General features: G+C 54.4%; 1 protein-coding gene across 10 annotated transcripts in view; it reads right to left on the bottom strand.

Moving 5' to 3' along the window:
• Positions 1 to 15,882, bottom strand: part of CNTFR (ciliary neurotrophic factor receptor) — a 40,661-nt gene that overhangs the window by 22,655 nt on the left and 2,124 nt on the right. For 6 of the 10 annotated variants that reach the window (XM_032299891.1, XM_032299890.1, XM_032299889.1 and 3 more), the window contains exon 2: positions 7,228 to 7,342. The exons of 2 other annotated variants lie outside the window; for them this stretch is intronic. The gene's annotated coding sequence lies outside the window, so the exon portion shown is untranslated. Of the gene's footprint in view, positions 1 to 3,825; positions 3,850 to 6,718; positions 6,776 to 7,227; positions 7,343 to 15,882 lie in introns of those variants that run through there. 2 more of the 10 variants (XM_032299894.1, XM_032299896.1) reach the window with 2 other exon arrangements.

The following is a 15,882-nucleotide window of genomic DNA, read 5'->3' as shown; positions in this document are numbered from 1 at the left end:
AGGGATGGGCCTAGGTCAGGGGCCAGCTCCTGGGCTGTGGCTGGCTGGCCATGGCGGGCAGGCTCCCACTCCCGGTGGTGTTTCTCCCTCCTGTCTCTGAATCTCCAGTCTCTAGCCCCTTCTCTTTTCCCTCTTCACTGAATCCAGACCTGCCTCTCCTCTCAGCTCTCTCAGTGACCCCACCCAAAGTGGCATAGGGCTCCAAGCTGTGCCTGGGTTCAGGATTCAAGCTTTACTTCCTCCTGGGCTACCATGTCCCCACCCATGCCAGGGGCAAGCCTTGGTGCTCAGGGGAAAGGACCCTACCCAAGCTTAGGCCCCATCCTCCTCCTTAGAAGGGGGGAGGATAAGCTGAGCACCAGTGGGAGGGGGCCAGGAGGGAGGCAGGGGGAGTGGTCCCCCAGCTCTTACCGCTGGCTGAAGCTGTGGAAAAGGAGGCGGCCCAATTGAGTGAGTTGGGGGGGTGGGTATCCGCACCTGCTGTTGTGACCTCCACAGCCGGAGATGGGGGGCCTGGGGCGGGGGACAAGATTCCGACGGATTTTGGCAGTAGCCTGGACTCTGAGTGCTCAAAACCCCCACCCCCAGTCTCTTGCACTGTGGAGACCCTGAGATCAGCATATGTGTGCCCTGCTGCACGTGTGTGCAGGCAAGTTGTGGGGGGGAGCCTGGGGCCCTCCCATGATGGGCCTGGCTGGGCAGCTGGGGAGGCATCTTGGGGAGATGAGAATCTGTCACCAGCCTGTGCCCACATGTGGAGGCCCACTTGGGGCCCTGCGTGCTGCCTGGTGACCTGGGCATGGGCTTGCATATTCACATACATGCAGGCCTGTGCTTAAGCAGCCCTCTAGATGCAGAAGGGCTGGGCTTTCACCCTCAAAAGTCATCTGGTCCAGCCCCCTGCCTCTTGAATGGTGAGAAGGAAGGGGCAGATAAGTTCAGATCCTCCCTTTGGAGACATAGGCTCTAGAGAGCTTCACAGAACCTGAGGCACCGGTGCCAAATCCTCCAGCCCCCAACCCCAGTCCAGTCTTTTCTGATTTCCAGAAAAATCAGGAGCGCCCCCTTTACCCAGGAAAGACACACACACCAGTCAGGTTAAGTCTATGGGGAGTGGGGTGCTGCTCCTCTTGGAAGCACAGAATGCTGCAGCAGGTTAGACAGCTGGAAGAACTCCATGAAAGGCAGGGAATGGGCAGAGCAATAGGGTTGACTAAGACTTCCCTTAGGAGGGGGTAGGGGGTAGGGAAAGGCCCGAAGCGGATGCCGGGGACAGGATGGGGACAGGAAGGAGGCTGCAAGGCAGGGCCCTCCATGGAGACACAAGAATGGATAGAATGGCTTTCCAGCGTTGGAGGCTGGGACAAAGACCTATTTGCCTCAGCATCTCCTACCACACCCACCCCTGGCCCCATCCCTGCTATGGTGCAGACACACCCTTGCATCCACACACAGACCCATGCATGCAAGCTCACACACACACATATACCCCGGCGGGTGGGGACAGCAATGCATGTGATGCATTGGCTTATAACAAAAAAAACCTGAGGATGGTTATTCTGACAGAGCCAGAGTTGGGTGCAGGGAACAGAAGCTTCAAATGTCTTCTGTGTTCTGTTCTCTCTGTCCCCTAACGTGCATGTGCACCATGCACGCTACTTCTGAGGAGCCTTCTGGTCTGCTGGGCAAGACCAAGCCATCCTTCCTCCCCTTTCCTCCCCTCCTCGCAGTGGGGAAGCCAGAGCAATCTGTTCCTGATGGGTAAACACAGGCGTGAGTACGCGCACACACATGCTCATGCACACACCAGTCACTCAGTCCACACAGCACCCAGTGCTCACTTCACCCCGAGACAGAGCACACACTTGGGCTCTTACTACACCCAGCAGAGCTCTCAAAGCCCCCGCCTCCTCAGACACACAGGGCCACGGCTTTACAGACACACCAGGCAGCCCCTCACAGACACTGGCATTCAGAACCTACCATCGTGGCCACACATCAGGGCCTCCCACATGGACACCCACTCCCACAGCCCCTTACACGTTGGTGTGCGTGCACACACACATTACAGTCACACACACACAGAATCCCTCACAGCCATGGTCTCACATATGGATATCATCACACACTCAGAACAATCAACCTTCCACACAGACACCATTGTACCCCTCCAAAAGCTCAGAGCCCTCAGTTGCCCTCAGCCTCTCACCCCCAAAACCAGCAATGGGTAACACCCACATACACACCCTGAGTAGCCACACTGTACCGGGACCTCAGGTTGCCTAGCTGTGCCTGAGGGGAGGAAGAGAAAAACCAGGGTGGCCTAGGGCAGGAAAAGGGAAGGAAATACTTAGTTGGTCCCTAAAAAGTGAGAAAATAGATGATTATTCCCCAGGCAGCTCCTCCTTCCCCAAAGCCTGCTTTCACTAGTATTAGGGAATGAAGGAAGATACAGTCCAGACAGGAGAGGTGAAGGAAGTACCTGAGGGAGACAGATGGTGGCACTGGAATCAGCAAGAGCCAGAAAGGCCCAGAAACCAGCCAGCTCCTCAGGCCCTTGATGCCTCTCTCATCACCCCCTCTTCTCCATGATGAGGATCAAGAGCAGCTCTCAGCCTAGCTATCTGCCGTGGGATCCCAAAGCCTCTTCAAAACCTCTTTGTGCCCATAACTGTCTAGCAGGCACCCAGATGTCTGGCCTGGCTGCAGAAGGGGCAGGAGAGGGGAAGAAGATAGGCCCTCCACTCCAGCCCCCCAGCCCCCACCAAAGCCCTGGCATCACTGTATTCTGTTCTCTCTGCCCCCTAATGTGCATGTGCACCACGCCACAGAGAGGTAGGGCAGATGCCCAGAAGCAGGGGGGCAGCAGGCAGAACAAGTAGGTGCTAACCACTCTAACCACTGAGGAGAAGAGTCCTAAGGTGTCCTTGGACCCTGCAGCCCCGCCCCCATCTCCTGAGGAGTAGACACGGAGTCGCTGTCCAGGCAGAATGGAATCCAGGCTGTGCTGGCCAGGCCCCAACTCAGGAAAGATCGGCAATGCTGTGGACATCCTTGCCACTTGCCACTCCAGGTGTAGCGTAGCTGGGGTCCTGATGCCCCCATCCTAAAAGGAGCCTGATGTGACTCCATGGAAGCCAGGCAGGACCTGTCTGGGGCAATGCCATAAAGCCAGATGATAAGGACTTTGGGGAAGGGGACAGTGGGGACAAAAGGAATCAGGCAGCAGGGTGTAAGGAAACCAGGTGACAGGGCCCCAATGAAGGTAGGCAGTGGGAGCCAAATGAAACCAGGCAGTGGGGACTGGAGTTAGCTAGGAGGTATGGACAAATGAAGCCAGGCTTTGGGGATCAAATGAAACCAGGCAAGAGGCCCACAGGATGTGAGAAAAGAAAGATATCAGGAGCTCATCCCCTCTGTCTAGATGTCACCCCACACTGTGGGCCTCTCTCTCTGCAGCCCCCCTTCCACTCAGGCAGTGGTCCCCTCCCCCAGGCCGATGGACATAGCCAGAGCCCCCTCCCCTCTCAGAGGCCTGGTCCGATTGCAGCCAATGGGCCCCGGCCCCATCCCTGGGACCTCAGGAAGTCCCAGTCCCTCCCACCGGCTGCAGAGGCAGGGGGGCTGAGGGGAGAGAAAGAGAAGAGAAGAGAAGAGAAGAGAGACAGCTTGGCAGGGGGAGCGCGCCGAGCAGCCGCGGGGGGCGGGGGCCGAGAAAGGAGCGGGAAGCGCCGAGGCGGGCCGAGCTGGCTGGCGGGCCGGCGCGGGCGGGGGCGTCGCAGCGGCAGCAGGGGTGACAAGTCCTCCAGCCCTGCGGTCACTGACCTGAGTCCCCACGCAGGCGCCCCGTCGGTGCCTCCGGCTCTCCGCGGGTCCGCCCGGCCGCCCGCGGGCATCGGGTCTGCAGGGCTTGGGCCCGGGCAGCAGGGACAGACCCGGGAGGCAGAAGCAGCCCCCCTAGAGGTCCCGGCAGGCGGGTGGGCGAGGGGGCGCGGTGAGCGGTGAGCTGAGCGACGAGGGCCGAGCAGCGAGTGAGCGACCGGGCAAGCGGGCCGGGAGGAGGGGAGGAAGGAGCGCAATGCAAGCGAACGAGCAAGCGAGCTAGCTAGCGGAGGGAGAGTGAGGGACGGCATGCAGTGAGGTCATCCTTTGAATCTAATTGTCTGAGTCAGGAGGAGATGTGGCACTTGATGATGGGGGAGGGGAGGGAGAGGGGACCCTCCCCACTCTGGTCCCGGCCCCTCTCCACACCCAGGGGCGGCCCGGGCCTCCCTTCCCCGCCCCAGGCGAAGTTGCCGCAGGCGCAGGCCAACTCGGGCAGACCACTACCCGTCTCAGGGCTGACCTCTGCTGCCTGGGACTATCAGCAAGGGGTGAGAGATGTGGGACCTGGACCCAGCTCTGGGCTACCTTCTTCTTCCCCGGGGTGACTGCCCCCACCCAAGGCCCACCAGCTCACCTTCCCACAATTTTTAGGGCACAGGAGACTCCCAGCCTACCCCCAGGTCCTATTCCAGGTCCTATTCCTGCCCTCTGAGGATAAAGTGGGAACTTGAGCCAACCTTCCAAGTTGCCTTACTTTAGGAGCATGGGGCCCTAACTTTATTCCCCAAGTTACTTCCAATGCTGGGAATTTGGAGGAATCTGGGAACTGAACCCCAGGCTCACCATCCCGCCCTCTGGGAATGATAGTGCAATGCCACCCGTTCTCCAGTTACTTTCTGCATTTGGGATGAGGACCCCAGGTCCCCCTTCCAGAGGGACAGGAGCAGAGCCAGACTCCTAGGGTCTACAGGAACCCAAGGGACCAGGCTGCCCAGAGGGTGAGGGGCAGGTTGGCCGCTGGACCCTGGGTTTGTCAGGTGTGCACACCCGTAACACATGAGCACAGGCACACAGGGTCAGGGGCACCAGACAGCTGTGGATACTTACACCAAGGGCCATACATCCCTCCCTTTGCCCCTGTTGGGGAGGGGTGATAAATATTTAAGGGGCTTTTAGCTCAAAAGGGGCTGGAACGGGGGAGGGAGGGGGATCCACGCTGCCTGATTAATGGGGTTACGGGCTTGGATCAATCCGTCCGCCCGCCGCTCCCTCCTTCCCCCTCCTTCCTCCCTCCGCCTAATGTGCTTTATCAGGAGACGCTTTTCTGACTTGGCAGCGTTGGGCGTTTTAAATAGACCCATTTAGAGCCGGGGTTGGGGGAAAAGGAGGGGGGTGGAGGGAGAGAGAGATTGAGACAGGCTGGGAGACAGAGACAAATCAAGAGAGAGAGAGATGTGCCCCAGAAGAGAGAGACTGGGAGAGGAGAGACAGAAGGAAATGCAGAGATACCATCAAGATAAGGCACTGAGGGTGAGGCTCCCACAGAGGCTGAGATGGAGAGAGAGGATGATGGAGAGAGAGAGGGTGATGGGAGGCCAAAGGGAAGCTGGGCGGGGTGTGGGGGGGGTGTGAGGAGCAGAAACAAACAAAAAGAGAGACAGGGAAGAAAGGAACCACCGGCAGCAGGGAGAAACCCAGAGAGAGAGGCTCTCTGCAAGGGCTGAGTGCTAGCCTGGGAGACAGCAAATATCTTTTATTTCCAAAAACAGTTTTCAGCCACTTTGTTAAATTAAAAAGCTGTTTTTAAAGTGGTGCTGGAGGTGCTGGTGGGGGAGGGTGAACAGAACTGCCAAGTCCTCCCTCTCTGGCCTCCTCCTCCTCCTTGGCCCTCACAGAAGCTGCCTCAGCCTGAGCCCCGGGGTGTTCTCCAGCTCCCCTGCTCTCCAAGGCAATCCTCTGAGATCCCCAGGAACAGGGTCAGGGCATCTGAGCTACTGTTCACTGGCAGGAAGTCCTTCCTGCTGTCTGGCCTCAGTTCTTCCTGCTGCAGGGAGCCCATTCTTTCCCCTGACCACTATCCTCTCTTCTCCAGCTCCTGTCCCGGGTCCCTAAGGTGGTCCCAGTTTGTGGAGGATTATGTGCCCTCAAAGCTCAGTAGCCCACTCTAAGCCACGAGACTCCTCCCAAGGTATCCCCCATAAATATTATATTTTATTCTGTAAATCCATCTCCTAGCCCTGTCCTAGCCTCAACTTCTATCAGATACATACCCCATGTCCTTGGGTCCTCTGGAAACAGTGAGGTGAAAAGCTTAACTTTCTGTAGCCATCTCAGGCCTCCCTTCCTCCTCTCCTGGGCCCCAGCTCCATCTTAAGCCCCTTTTATGTGTCAGCCTGGGGTACCCCACTCCACCCTCCACAACACCCTGGTCCCAGTTGTGAAGGGTTAGTCCCCCCCAGCCCCCAGCCAGGAAAATGGCCAGTCTGTTTGGGAGCTGAGATGAAAAGCCCGGCAGGCCTTTGTGGGCCTCTGGCGGGTTTTGGACAATAGGCCCTTCCGTTCCGCTCCAGTGCCTCAATTCCTTGGATGCCCCCACCCCCAAGCCGCCAATCCAGGGGCCTTGCCTGGCTTGAATGAGAGACAGGGAGAGTCAGGCGCGGCCCCACAGCTGGCCTCAGAAGATTCTGGACTTTCTGACCTCCCATTCCACCTCTTTCAAGCCTAGCTGCTCCTCCAATCAAGCCAGAGAGATGTTTCGGGGGCAGAGAGGAAACCTGAGGACACTGAAACAGAAACATACTCTCATATCTGGACTCAGTCCCCACTTAGCGTAGAACCCCGTTTCCTGACCTAGTGTTGCCCTTGCCTGTATGACCATAGGTAAGTCTCTTCCCTTTCTAGGCCTATAATGAGAGCATGAAAAGCCTCAGCCAGGCTGAATCCAAAACCTCTGGAAGAAGAAATGACAGGGCAGCCGGGCGCGGTGGCTCAAGCCTGTAATCCCAGCACTGTGGGAGGCCGAGGCGGGTGGATCACGAGGTCAAGAGATCGAGACCATCCTGGTCAACATGGTGAAACCCCGTCTCTACTAAAAATACAAAAAATCAGCTGGGCATGGTGGCGCGTGCGTGTAATCCCAGCGACTCAGGAGGCTGGGGCAGGAGAATTGCCTGAACCCAGGAGGCGGAGGTTGCGGTGAGCCGAGATCGCGCCATTGCACTCCAGCCTGGGTAACAAGAGCGAAACTCCGTCTCAAAAAAAAAAAAAAAAAAAAAGAAATGACAGGGCAAGAGAGGAAGGAATCTCAGGTCCTCTTCCACTCATGTGCCCTAGACCTATAGCCCCACTGCACCCGCCTCATGCCCTGAGATTGACCTGTCCCACCTGGGCCCCAGCACCTACCTCTTCACCACTGGCCACACACCAAGCACATCAATGTCCTCCTCTTCCTCCTCCAGACCAAACTCTTCAGAATTTCCAAAACCAAGTGGGCGAGACGAGGTGACAAGGCTAGATTCTAGAAGGGCAAAGGGCACACATCAGAGGTCACAGAGGAGCCACAGGCCTTAGTCCAACTCAGAGGCCATTCCATACTTCCAGCTCCACTGTGAGAAGGGGAGACTGAGTCAGGCAGCAGATAAACATCTGTAAGAAGAAAAGTTGAGAGTAACACAGACCCCTTCCAGCCCCGCTTGCCTACTTCAGGTTCTGAACCACAGGGACAAAGGTTGCCAGAAGGCAGTGGCCTGATACAACACAGATACACACCCACAGACAATCCATAATTCCCATGCAATCAGTTTGCAGACACACAGGCACCTCCACATCACACACATCTTCACATGCACAATCCTAGAGTCACAGGGCCACAGGCATGGTGCAAATAACCACCATCATAACACACCCTTCCTATCACCAGTATGATTTATTGAGCATCTATTATATGCCAGGAACTGTGTTTGGCACATTATATGCATTATCTTACTTAATCTTCATGATTTCTCCATGACGTAGGTTCTGATGTTCTTCCCATTTGATAGCTAAGGGGATTGAGCTTCAAGGAGGTCTTGCCCAAGACCAAAGAGCTGACCAGTTCCAGAGCCTAGATTTGAGTCCATATCTGGCTCCAAAACCTTGCTGCTATACCAGTCTGCCTATGCAGATCTCTCATCCACCACCACAGTGCCTTTCCCAATAATAATAGCAGGTAGTGCTTGTTCAGGGTCCTGGATTTCCCAGACACTATGACAAGTACTTAATTTACATTTTGATACTGAACCATCAAAACAAGCTTCAAGGCTGGGCATGGTGGCTCACACCTGTAATCCCAGCATTTTGGGAGGCTGAAGCAGGTGGATCACCTGAGCTTAGGAGTTCCAGACTAGCCTGGGCAATATAGTGAAATCCTGGAGGCTGAGGTGGGAGGATCACTTGAGCCTGGGAGGCGGAGGTTGCAGTAAGCCAAGATTGAGCCACTGCACTCCAGCCTGGGTAACCAAGTGAAACCCTATATTAAACAAACACACAAAAAACCCACAAGCTTTCGAGGTAATCCTGTTTCCATTTTACAAACCCTAAAACTGAGGCTCAGAGAGCAGAAGCAGCTTGCCCAAAGTCACACAACTGGTAGTTGTTAAAGGAGCTGGTCCTGAACTCAGGGATATCTTGAAAGCCACTGTTGTTCTACAAACTCCAGCCATTCAAAAGACTCCTCACCTTCAATAAGACCCCAGCTGATCCTCAGGGTCCAGCTGCTTCCCTGAAAACAGGTCCCAGATATATCTGCCAAAGGTGTGAAATACATGCCATGAGAAAGGGACTCCATGTCTTCTAATCCTGCCCAGAGATGCAGAGACATCACAACCAGGAAGAGAGAGCCAGAAACTAAAATAAGGTGTTAGAGATGGGCAGGCTGATGGTGACAGATACAGCCACAACAAGACAGGCCCAAAGAGAGGGAGCCTGAGGGGAAGCCAGAGACGGAGAAGGACACATTAGGCCAAAGAATGAGAGATAGCTGGAAAAGGAGACAATAGGAGTAGAGGAGGGTACAGGCTGACATGAAAAAACACAGATACACTCCAGTATGCAGACACATATAGACCCATTTGACCTTCACAAGAAACAAACTGAAAGCAAGCAAGGCTCAAGCTGTATGGTGTTTGTATGCGTGTGTGCGTGTTGTGGGGGAAGCATGCAGAGTCTGTATCGCTACGCACATTACACCAGCTGCTTCCAGCAATTTCATCTGATTAATAATAAATGCCCCATAATTACAGCCGCTCCCCCACCCCTTCTTCCTGTTTTTTGTGAGCTGCTGCCAGCCCAGCCCCCCATAGACCCTATGGTCCCCTCCATCCTCACCTGCTGCCCTCTGGAGGCTGAGAGAATGTAAGCTGGTGGAGGCCAATCCGAGGAGGGATACCCATCTCTCTATTTTGGATTAATGCACTTTGCCTCCAAGCAAAAGGTCATCTTACTTAGATCTCACTCAGAACTCTTCCCCCACATGGGTATAACCTGTGACCCCTAATATGGCCTAGGGGCCCACATCTGGAATGCAGAGCGATGAACTCCCCTTGCCCACTCTTTATCACTTGTTGGCTGAAATTTGTCACTCCATCCACAAACTTCACCTAGCCTCAGAACCCTGTAGACTCAGAGGAGAAAGGGACCAGGACAGGGTCCCTCACCCCATCATTCCAATCCCAGACAGCTCAAATCTCTACCCACTTGTATACCCTCGAGCTCTGGACACATGGTGGCTCTGCCTACCCATTCCTGAGCACCCCACAACCCCACCCCTGCAGGTCCACCTCTTCCAGGCCTCCCACCCAAACGCTCCAAGGCAGCTCTATCAGAATCAGCTGTGGGGTTGTGCTGATCTGTTTCTAATCGCTGGGGCTTGGTTCACGCTTGCTCCCGCCCCCCAATATTGATTCCATTATTTGGAGAGTCATTGACGTCAGGGGCCTGGATGGGTGCCAAAACTGCCTTCTCTCCAGGCCTGGGCCAGGTCCCAGCCCCGCATCCCACAATTTCACAGAGGGGCCCAAAAAGGTCAGCTCATGGACCAAGGTTACATGGCATCTTCCCTCTGACTCTGGGCTCCTCTTGCCTTTTTGGGACCACCATGCAGCTCCCTTCTGGAGAGAGGGGCTACACGAAGGCCTGGGATTTAGAAGTGAGGTTGGGGGCAGCTATAAAAGGGAGTCTGAAGACCTTCATTGGGACTTTGGCTGCAAGAAGGGGCTCTGAAGAGGTAAGGAGGAGGGCAGTGGCTCAGAAAAGGGTAGTTGGGAATACTTTGTTTTTTGCCACATTCTTATTTTGGAACATCCTGAAGCTGGACTTGAAATGGATCCTACTGAATACTTGGTTTTTATGTCTGGTATCAGATGTATCTCCAGACTCTCTTAGAAGGAAATTCTTTGCAGTGTAGGATAACAGATTACCCTAAATGTTGCCATAATTTGACTAACTGGCACCAGTAATTTTATACATCTTTGTTCCACATGAAACAAAGGCTCTGTCTCTTGTGCCTCTCTCATCCATGCTACCTCAGTTTCCTCACATTCACACACTCTCCCAGTCTTTCCTGGCATTGGGTGTGTGTCTCTTCCTCTTTATCTCTATCTGACCCAGATGCAGCCACTGGCCCACACCAGCAACTCCTGGGCTCTGGCTGGACAGAGTATTTTTAGGATTTGAACCCCGCGTTCTCAGACAGACATTAATAACTGATACAGACACTCTGTGGTGCCCACAACAGCTACACAGTCTCAGAGCCCAGCCTTGGAAGGTCAGAGATAGGGTCCATTCCCTCAGCTGGAGGGTCAGAGATAGAGTCTATTCCCTCAGGTAGAGTCTAAGAAACCCACACCTAGAGAGGGCAAGGGACATGTTTACAACCACATAGGGGAAAAAAGGACCTTGCCTTCTGAAACTCCTGAGGGTGGGAAGGGGGAGGGTGACCTCCGACCTCTGCCATGGAATCAGGGTGATTGCCCTGCCCCAGCCTCCTCTGGTCCAGACCTTTCCAAGGAAGGCGCCTATCTTCTGCACTCCTTCCCTTCACTCAGGGAAGTCCTTCCTTCCTGTAGTCTAATCTGCAAACCAGTGTTCCTTTGAGCCAAACAGGGGTGTAGAACATGGGATGGTGGGTCGCAAACCACAAATCCCAGGAGGTTCCCTCTTCCCACGATCTGTTCCACTCAGTGATTCATGCTTCAACATTTATTGAGCACCTATTCCCTGCCAGGCACTGTACAGAGAGCCAGGCACATGGTCCTGCCCACAAGGAGCATTCAGTCTGATGAGAGAGAAAAAGATATATTATTGTTCACACAAGAATTCCTTCCTAAGGTGTATGAGGTCTGTGCCAAGGGCAGGCGAGTACAGGGTGAGCAAGATAGATCCAGTCCTTGAGTCACACAGAGCTCATAGGCAACTACTATGCAACCTCACTGAATGTCACATGGAGAAAGTATAGGTAGGGTATATGGTGGGACACACTGACTGCCCTGGGTCTGGAGAAACCTGTCCTTCTATAGGACTGAGGACTCTTTGCTCCTAAACCCAAGATGGGCCCTCAAGCTGAACACAAGTCACTATCATAATTTAATTTCAGTTCCTGCTACTGTAGCTCTAGCCCCAGCTTTTGGGAACTGGCTGCCCACAGTAGCAGGGTCTGACTCTTCCTGAACATCTGCTTCAGCTCCTCCATCCACCCCTTGGCCCCCAGAGTGCCTAGCTCTGGTGACCCCCAAACCAGCACAGCTCTGTGCTTTGGGACTTTCTTTGCCCTCTGGAAAGGTAAAAGGGACTGATGACCTCAGTGCTCTCCATCCCCAGGGACCACTTGCCTTCTCAGCCCCTCCCCACAGGAAGCCAAGAGCCCTTGTGGGTGTGGTCACCCAGGGCCACAGGAGTTTACACAGCCGAGGTCTCCCCCACCACCCCCACCCAATGGTGGATCTGGAGGAGGGGGTCAGTTCTCACTTCTCAGGCTCCTTGCTCTCCAGGACCCCCCCAAAGCAAGCACACACAGTCCCCCCAACCCATCTGCATTTCAAAGAAAATCCACTCCATATGTTTCCGATTCATTTACACTTCAACTCACCATGGGGGGGGCAGAGAGCAGGGGCGCTTGGCCTCCCAGCCCCCCACCCCCATAGGGGAGCTGGAGAGCATGTGTCCCCTTCGGGGACAGGCAACAGTTATAGCCCAGTCATCTCAGCACTGGAGTAGAGACCACAGGACCATGTCCCTACCGTGTGGGCTCTCATGGGGGAAGACAGTGTGTCTCAGGCAGCCCCAACTACTGATGTCCAAAGCAGCAGAGCACGCAAAGTCCTGAGAATCTCCAGGGGAGTTGGAGTCCCAGGGCTGGCTGCAACCCAGCCCGACCCCCTCAAGCCTACTGATCTTTTGGGGAACAGCGTTGGGAAGCCTAGGCATGCCCTGGAGCCAGGATAAGGGCTCAACAGGCAATCCCAGAGACACAGACAACATAACATGGTCTCTACCCCTTCCCAGCCAGGGCAGAGGAGAGAAGAGAGGGTGAGCTCTAGTCTTCTCCTCTAGCTACCTTCCCTGCATAGATTTGAGGCTGTTATCTCTTCTATAATCACAGATTCAGCACCCTGGAGCAGTCATAGGAACCAAAGTCTGCTCTCCAATCTTCACACCCCTCCCATCTTAAGAATGATTGAGATGTGTGTGTATGGTGGGGGGCGTCTTGGGAAGACAAGAGTCTTATTTCCCCCACCTGGCCTTCTCTACCACAGAAGAGATGTCCAAAACTATTCAAGGGGAATGGCTGCGCATTGATATGGCACATGGAGGAATCTAAGGGTTCGTGTCACCCCTGTACCAACAATCCTGGCAGATCTTCCTGCTAAGAGCCTAGTCTCCTTATGGAAGGAAAGCAGGAAATTTAACTGGGTTAGCCTTTATCACCGCCCTCACCCCCCGCATCTCCATCAGCCCACAGCCCATGTGAAGGATGTGACCAAATGTGTATCCTCTCTCTTCCTCACCTTTGGAGGGGACGGATCCTGAAGCAGTCAGTCTCTCTTCCTCACCTCAAGTGCCCCAACACTCACCACAAACCAAAGGAAAGCATGGGCATATCTGACCATGAGTCCTAAGTTCCACTGGAATTGTGATTGCCACAATCTTAGTGTGGATCTGAATGTGAGCCCAGGATGAAAGTGTGAGTTTAATCTAAGCATCTGGGTCTAATGTTCATCTGAGTGTGAACTCCAAGATGCAAGTATGGGTTTGAGTATAAGCCCAAGTCCCAGCATGCATCTGACTATAAACCCCAGTGGGGCTGGGTGCGGTGGCTCACGCCTGTAATCCCAGCACTTTGGGAGGCTGAGGCGGGCGGATCACAAGGTCAAGAAATTGAGACCATCCTGGTCAACATGGTGAAACCCTGTCTCTACTAAAAAATACAATTTGCTAGGCGTGGTGGCCCATGCCTATAGTCCCAGCTACTTGGGAGGCTGAGGCAGGAGAATTGCTTGAACCCGGGAGGCAGAGGTTGTAGTGAGCCGAGATCGCGCCACTGCACTACAGCCTGGTGCCTGGCGACAGAGCAAGCCTCTGTCTCAAAAAGAAAAAACAAATAACCCAGTGGGTCTGAATGTGAGCTACAGGACTGAAGTGTTAGCCTGAGTCCCAGAATTCCTGTACAAGTCAGCATAAGCATTAGAGTTCTAGTGTAAGTCTGAGTGTGAGCCCCTGGTTATAACGGCTTCTGAGTATGAGCTAAGGTGACCACTGGTGTCCCTTTTTAATTCTGAGTGTGAGTCCCAAAGTGCCCATGTAAGTCTAAGTGTGAACATCAGAACCCTAGTGTGAGTCTGAGTGTGAACACTGGGTCTCAAAGTGATCCTAAAATGGAAGGGGAAATCTCAAGTGTGATCACCAGAGTCCTAGTGTGAGTCTGAGTGTGACCTCTGAGATCCCAATGTGAATCTGAGTGAGTCACAGGGTCTCATGTGCATCTGAGGGAGTGACCAAGATCCTGGTATGAATCTAAGTGTGAGCCCTAGGTTTCCATGGAGATCTGACCCTCAGAGTCCCCACATGAATCTAAGTGTGAGCCCAAAGGTTGTATGTGAATCTCAGTGAGCTCCAGGGTCCCTCCATGTGTCAATGTGAGCCCTAGCTTGGAAATGTGAATCTGACTATTAACGCCAGTGTCCTCATTGAGTCCTTGAGTTCAAATGTGAGCCCCATGTTCCCCATGTGAATCTGATTGTAACTCAGAGTCCCAGAATGTAAGTGTGAATTGGAGTGAGCACCAGAGTCTTCGTGTGAGCCCTAGAACTCCGATGAGATTCTGTGTGTGAGCTCTAGGTCTCACTGTATATCTAAGCTAAAGGATAAGACCATGAATCTAAGCATGAGCCTATAGTCCCAATGTGGGTCCCAGTGTGAGCAGAGTCCCAATGTGAGTCTATGTGGAAACTCCAGGACCGAAGTGTATCACTGGATATGAGCCCCACAATGTGTGAGTCCATATGAGTGTAAATCCCTAGACCCTAGAAGGAGTTGAAGTGTCCCAGTGTGCATCTGAGTATGGATTCCAGAGCCCCCAGACGCCCTGTGCATGAACTTTAAACTCCTAGTTTTTGTGTAGGCTCAGGGTCTCAGTTGGAGTATCAGCCCTGACAGTGTGAACCTTAGCTCCATCTCACCAATGCTGACCAGGAGCCCCTGCACCAGCTAAGAGGATTTGTGTGGGTTGTGACAGTGGAGACAGCGGGTGCAGAGTTTGAGACACCCAGGCCCTTCTAGCTCCCAAGTCCTTGCTAGCCCTACATCCCTAGGAATATGCAATGGCTCAAGCCCCATCCCCACACATGCAATGGCACACCATCACACCCAGAGACACACAAAAATACACCTGGTGTTTCAGTCCCCTCAGACACACAGCAATTACAGATGCACAGACACACCCAGCATTTGAGACTCTCACCACCTCAGTGATCACAGCCACACAAACACCCCCAGTGACACAGACACAAATACACCAAGTATTACAGGCAGAACAACTAGTGTTACAGACACACTCCTATAGCGGCATGCAGACACACACCCAATGTTACAGACAAGCTGCCAGGCACACAGACACACACAAACGCTTCTCAAAGAGACAGACTAGACGGAAAGAGAAAGAAAATCCTGAATTTTCAACAAGGCGTGAAATAGTCCTGCCCGCCTGAAGCTACTGGAGGGGGGAGGGGGACAGGGGAGCGAGCGAGTGAGCGAGCGAGCGAGCAAGCGAGCTAACGCTGGAGGAGAGGCTCGGGAGAGGAGAGGAGCCGAGAGGGAGAGCTGTCCGTCTGGTGACCTCCCCACGGCCCAGCCCTCAGGCACGCGGAGATGCACTACTCAGAGCAGGGACACCCAGACCGGCTCACACTGAGCTGCACTGGAGGAGACACAAACGAGCAGACTCACAAAGAGACACTTGGGGAATACACCACAGGCGGACTCACACAAGCCAGGGAGACTTACAAAGAGACACACTGGAGGAGACCCACTACATGGAGATACATCCAGGCGGACTCAAGAGAAAACCATGGGAGGCCGACTGACACACACACATGCACACACGAGCGCGCCGATTCACACGGAAACACATGCACTGGCAGACGCGCAACCGTCCGTTCGCATCCCCGGGCGCTTTGAAGTCCAGATTTCTGCCCGAGAAAAGAAGCAACCTTTGGGCGCGAAGGGGCCACTGCGAACGCTCCAAGCCCAGGAATTTTTTCAGACCCCGCGCGTGCAGCTGAGGGGTGGGAAGAAGAGGGACACTAGGGCGAACCGCCGGAGCCACCTCCCTCTAATCGACAGTCCGGCCCCACCACCACCACCACCACGCCCAACCCCCGGAGCGCCCGGACGTGGGGGCCGCTTCTCCAGCGCCCCCGCCCCCGAGTTTGCGGGCAAAGTTTCTCGTGAACTTTCCTGTCGCCCCCGGCCTTGGGCCCACGGGTGTCCCCTCACTCTTCCCGCGCGCACGAGGGCCGCGGGTTT

This window comes from Sapajus apella, unplaced genomic scaffold (genome assembly GCF_009761245.1).
Source record: "Sapajus apella isolate SASKATOON/1434 unplaced genomic scaffold, GSC_monkey_1.0 scaffold42, whole genome shotgun sequence".
Lineage (NCBI taxonomy): Eukaryota > Metazoa > Chordata > Mammalia > Primates > Cebidae > Sapajus > Sapajus apella.
The sequence above is the reverse complement of the archived record's forward strand: the minus strand, read 5'-3'. Positions and strand labels throughout refer to the sequence as shown.